The 5,968-nt window shown below is 55.8% G+C and overlaps 1 non-coding gene across 1 annotated transcript in view; it reads left to right on the top strand.

The window, feature by feature from the left end:
- Positions 1-5,911: 5,911 nt before the first annotated feature.
- The window catches only part of LOC126433535 (small subunit ribosomal RNA), a 1,910-nt gene continuing 1,853 nt past the window's right edge, over positions 5,912-5,968 (top strand). Inside the window, exon 1 of the ribosomal RNA XR_007578559.1 lies at positions 5,912-5,968. This exon is cut by the window's right edge and continues 1,853 nt beyond it. This is a non-coding gene — a ribosomal RNA (small subunit ribosomal RNA).

The following is a 5,968-nucleotide window of genomic DNA, read 5'->3' as shown; positions in this document are numbered from 1 at the left end:
AGCGTTGGATTGTTCACCCACTAATAGGGAACGTGAGCTGGGTTTAGACCGTCGTGAGACAGGTTAGTTTTACCCTACTGATGACTGTGTCGTTGCGATAGTAATCCTGCTCAGTACGAGAGGAACCGCAGGTTCGGACATTTGGTTCACGCACTCGGCCGAGCGGCCGGTGGTGCGAAGCTACCATCCGTGGGATTAAGCCTGAACGCCTCTAAGGCCGAATCCCGTCTAGCCATTGTGGCAACGATATCGCTAAGGAGTCCCGAGGGTCGAAAGGCTCGAAAATACGTGACTTTACTAGGCGCGGTCGACCCACGTGGCGCCGCGCCGTACGGGCCCAACTTGTTTGCCGGACGGGGCACTCGGGCGGCGCTGTCTGGGATCTGTTCCCGGCGCCGCCCTGCCCCTACCGGTCGACCATGGGTGTCTATAGTTCGATGTCGGGACTCGGAATCGTCTGTAGACGACTTAGGTACCGGGCGGGGTGTTGTACTCGGTAGAGCAGTTGCCACGCTGCGATCTGTTGAGACTCAGCCCTAGCTTGGGGGATTCGTCTTGTCGCGAGACGAGACCCCCAGGGGCTGGTCGCCAACAGGGGCACGTGTGGGCTGCTTTTTTGCTTTTGCTTCTGTACGGCGTATCGGTCTGGCCGGGCGCGCCGCACCCAGGGCGCTGCATTGGGTGCGGCGGACGGCGGCGTATCGGTTGGCGGGCCCCCTGCCGCCTGCGCGGGCGCTGCGATGGGTGCCGCCTCCGTGCGCGCGGCGGGGGAGGCGGCGCCGGCCGGGCGCCTTGTGTTCTGCCGCGCTACAGCGTATCGCTTTGGCGACGGGCGATGGGTGCCGCGATGGGTGCCGGACGGTCGATGTCGGCGCGCCGCGCGGAGGCGGCGTCGTCGGGCGGGTGTCGGGCGGTCGACGGTACGTTGTCGCCGTCCCCCACCCGTCCCGTGGTAACATAGCGTCCACCGCAGTACGGTGACCTACAATACCCCTACACTATGGATGTGAAATAAAATATAATAACACATGATGCTCCGCAAGAAAATAGACTTGGGATAGGGTGTGTCGTTGGCAAGTCCCCGGGGCGGCTAGTGTGGGTGGTGATAAGTCCGTAGTGGGCGAGGTATTACGACGATGCCGCCATCTATGCGCATGTGACGCAACGACATTGACAGCCAGCCCAGAAACGGCACCTCCATCTACAGGGATCCGACGGAACTACGCCAACCATGCCGGCAAAACAGTATCGCCATCTATGAAAATACGGCGAAAGCACATGCAATACCTCCATCTATGCGAATCTGACAACACTACGTCCGCCATGTCGAGCGCACCGCAAAACACACCGCCATCTGTAGGTCTCCCGCAACATGACCTCCTGCAACGACGATACCGTCATCTATGAGACGCCAAGCCGACTAAGACAGCCATGGGCCCACAGTGCCCTTCTTTCGACCCCACCCACAAAGCCTGCATCCTCTGTCGACAACAGCACCCCAACGCCAGCGCCTCTGCCGCACGAAGTCGTGGACCGGCAATCACTCCACCTGCACCCGTTCGTGCCCCACCCCAACCGCCCAACTCGCAACTCCAGCGGATGAACGGCGGACTTTGCTCGCACTCGCAATGTGCAATCCACCCCTATAACGTGCGTTTCATGAAGAGTTATGTCCAATATGCGACATTCCCGCTGTCCATATACATGAGCTGCGAGCTGTACCACGTACGAGCTACAGACGCGATCGCGTTGCTCTCTGTACGAATGCAGATGCTCAGCGGCAGCTAGGAGGCGCTCCATCCATGTCGGTACCGGTGAGCGTTGCACTCGCAGTCGCAAAAACGTACGGCAAGTATATTACTCGGAAGAGTCAATGACAGTCCAAGCCCCCCTGCGTGGGAAGAGTCTTCCTAGGCCATGACCCACCGGAAGGGCGCAGCGTCCCCCACCCCAGACATGTGACGTCAGACTATCGGTATTGACGACTAGACTGATTCCTTATAATCATTTGCCATACACCGGTGGAAGCTGCCGAGACGAGTAACTACATACCGGGCTCGCCGTGTCACTAATGTACAGAGATACAATAGTTTCGACTGGAACCGGATTAAACGTATACACGGCGCTGATTAGTAATAGATAGAGCCATCAGAATACAGATAATGTATAGACCTGTCCGTATACATGCTGAAAGACTCTGCTCACAATCACACGTCAGCCAGACACTCTTATCACGCACTACTCTCTGCCTGTAACAGGCACGCAGACGATATGTAAGCACCAGCATGGAACAACACCCAGTGCATCCTCTCTGCCACATTAGACAATCCACACTATCATAACCAGACCGGGAGGTCCACTCGGAAAACAGAATATCCCACCCTTCCGACAACCACCATTGCTCAGCTAAGCCACCAACACCCACACATGTCCCACACAGGGGTGCACCCAACATCACAATACTGCCTCCTGTCACACCACACAAACAATGGCAGGAATGAAAGACACAGGTCTGCCACAAGCATGGAATCAGAGCGCCGCCTGTTATGAGCCAAAGGTGCACCCTGACGTGGCAAATCAGATGATGCCGCAGTCATTTACTTACGATAATCACAATCAACAAACTGCCGCCCCCCCCCCCCAAAACACCTTTCCTTACAACAATGTGTACCTTAACCTAACCCATATTGTGCCTTAACCTAACCCATATTGTGCCTTAACCTAACCCATATTGTGCCTTAACCTAACCCATATTGTGCCTTAACCTAACCCATATTGTGCCTTAACCTAACCCGTATTGTGCCTTAACCTAACCCGTATTGTGCCTTAACCTAACCCGTATTGTGCCTTAACCTAACCCGTATTGTGCCTTAACCTAACCCGTATTGTGCCTTAACCTAACCCGTATTGTGCCTTAACCTAACCCGTATTGTGCCTTAACCTAACCCGTATTGTGCCTTAACCTAACCCGTATTGTGCCTTAACCTAACCCGTATTGTGCCTTAACCTAACCCGTATTGTGCCTTAACCTAACCCGTATTGTGCCTTAACCTAACCCGTATTCTGCCTTAACCTAACCCGTGTTGTGCCTTAACCTAACCCGTGTTGTGCCTTAACCTAACCTGTGTTGTGCCTTAACCTAACCCGTGTTGTGCCTTAACCTAACCCGTGTTGTGCCTTAACCTAACCCGTGTTGTGCCTTAACCTAACCTATGTTGCGCCTTAACCTAACCTATGTTGCGCCTTAACCTAACCTATGTTGCGCCTTAACCTAACCTATGTTGCGCCTTAACCTAACCTATGTTGCGCCTTAACCTACCCTATATTGTACCTTAACCTAACCTATATTGTACCTTAACCTAACCTATGTTGCGCCTTAACCTAACCTATGTTGCGCCTTAACCTAACCTATGTTGCGCCTTAACCTAACCTATGTTGCGCCTTAACCTAACCTATGTTGCGCCTTAACCTAACCTATGTTGCGCCTTAACCTAACCTATGTTGCGCCTTAACCTAACCTATGTTGCGCCTTAACCTAACCTATGTTGCGCCTTAACCTAACCTATGTTGCGCCTTAACCTAACCTATGTTGCGCCTTAACCTAACCTATGTTGCGCCTTAACCCAACACACGTTGCGCCTTAACCCAACACACGTTGCGCCTTAACCCAACACACGTTGCGCCTTAACCCAACACACGTTGCGCCTTAACCCAACACACGTTGCGCCTTAACCCAACACACGTTGCGCCTTAACCCAACACACGTTGCGCCTTAACCCAACACACGTTGCGCCTTAACCCAACACACGTTGCGCCTTAACCCAACACACGTTGCGCCTTAACCCAACACACGTTGCGCCTTAACCCAACACACGTTGGGCCTTAACCCAACACACGTTGGGCCTTAACCCAACACACGTTGGGCCTTAACCCAACACACGTTGGGCCTTAACCCAACACACGTTGGGCCTTAACCCAACACACGTTGGGCCTTAACCCAACACACGTTGGGCCTTAACCCAACACACGTTGGGCCTTAACCCAACACACGTTGGGCCTTAACCCAACACACGTTGGGCCTTAACCCAACACACGTTGGGCCTTAACCCAACACACGTTGGGCCTTAACCCAACACACGTTGGGCCTTAACCCAACACACGTTGGGCCTTAACCCAACACACGTTGGGCCTTAACCCAACACACGTTGGGCCTTAACCTGCTCTGTAATTGTCATACGACGCGTTAAATTAGTGTAGTGTTGCCTAACTGCAACCCCCGCAATATAGTTTGCTACTCGCACTGCCCGGTCCCCAGAGTATCGCTTCATGTTAAACACCTTGCAGCTATACACTGTAATGCGGATGGCAGCAGGACGTACATGCTCAATGCCCTTCGCAGTTGTTCATTGGCATTCGCATGGCGAAGCACAGCCTACGTTGTGGTACGGCTTGTGTCAACTGTCCGCTGATGTTGTACGTCCAAATCACACACTGTACTGCACATTGGTCCTCATGTACTGAATGATACATCGTGGTACATGTGTGACCGTACCACGACTGCGCCAACAACGGCGAACCATACGGTCCAAATATTGTGCACTCAGCTACATGTCGTCTCCCTATAAGAGCTGGATTGCAGTATGGTATGCCGTGGATGGCGATCGGCATGAGCCGTCTGTTGATGTAGTGGCGCGTGTTGTCAGACGTAGTCGTCTCTTCTCACACACCGTGATAGCATGGTGCACTGCGTTCCACATCTGCGACATGCGACAGAGGCCGGTTGACAGTCGTTCGCGCAATGGACATCGCATACGTACGGGGGCCACCTTCCACGTGTTCGCGAAGCGTGCACATGTTGTTGCGTGTATGTGGGCAGACATAGTGTGTCGTGACACCTGACACAGGCATGCAACAATCGTTGAATTTGCAAATGGCGATGGACGTCTACGTTTGCTGGTGACGTTACGCAAATGAAGAACTGGTAAACCGTTGTGGTGCGGTTGTTCTCGCTAGAGGTGAATCAGTGATGGCGACGATCGGTTGAGCTACCAACCGGTTGTTTCAGCGATACCCACCATGCCCACGAACGTGAATGGCATGTGGGTGTGAAGCGATACGCGGCGGTGGCTGGGTGGGACCGTCCCCGGCCGGTGAGGGGGGGCCTCCCGGCGTGCTGGCCGCGCGGTGCGTGGGCGCACGCGCTACAGCCGGCTGGTGGGGGCGGCCAGTGGCAGGCGCGCCGGCCGACGGAGGCGGCAGGCGGCGTAGCTGCGCGCCGGCGCACCCTGCACGCGGCGCCGTGCGGCCAAAGTAGGTCCTCGCGGGCCCGGTGCGAAGCGCGGTGGACATCTGCAGTGTGCTGGTCCGATTGAGGACTGTGTGCGCTGAGGATGCGCCGCCGCCCGGCGCTCGGCGCCGCGACGCCGTCTGCTGCTCGGTCGCCTCTGCGGTTCTCGCAGGTGGATTGTATCGCAGCTGTGCGGACGTGTTGGCGCGTGCGCTGTGCTGGGAGAGTTCGCTTCGGCACCCAAGTGGGGCTTTTGTCCTTCTGTGGCGCTGGCGTTGGAGCTGCCGGCCACCGTAGGTGGCGCGTGTTGTCTCCCGCCGGCAATGCCACGACAGCACGCTCCCGGGCCTCTGTCGGCAGCGGCAAGCTCAGTTGGGAGCACGGGTGGTCGCACCTAAAGCGTCTACTCGCCAAACTCCGGGCGATTGCGCCTCTCTCGAACCCGACCAAGTACTTAGGACGGCGCTGCGCGCCGCCGGGACCTGAGAGGGTTTCGAGGTGTATTGTGCAGGGGAGCTCAGCCTCCTCCTGTTTGCAGAATAATTGAGCGGACGCTTGCGTGTTCGCGCGGGCCCCCGGGACACACTCCCGGGCGGCCGGCTGCTCAGCTCTAGTTGACGCAGCTCCCTGGTTGATCCTGCCAGTAGTCATATGCTTGTCTCAAAGATTAAGCCATGCATG

The sequence above is a fragment of the Schistocerca serialis genome, unplaced genomic scaffold, assembly GCF_023864345.2.
Source record: "Schistocerca serialis cubense isolate TAMUIC-IGC-003099 unplaced genomic scaffold, iqSchSeri2.2 HiC_scaffold_1168, whole genome shotgun sequence".
In the NCBI taxonomy this organism is placed as follows: Eukaryota; Metazoa; Arthropoda; class Insecta; order Orthoptera; family Acrididae; genus Schistocerca; species Schistocerca serialis.
The sequence above is the reverse complement of the archived record's forward strand: the minus strand, read 5'-3'. Positions and strand labels throughout refer to the sequence as shown.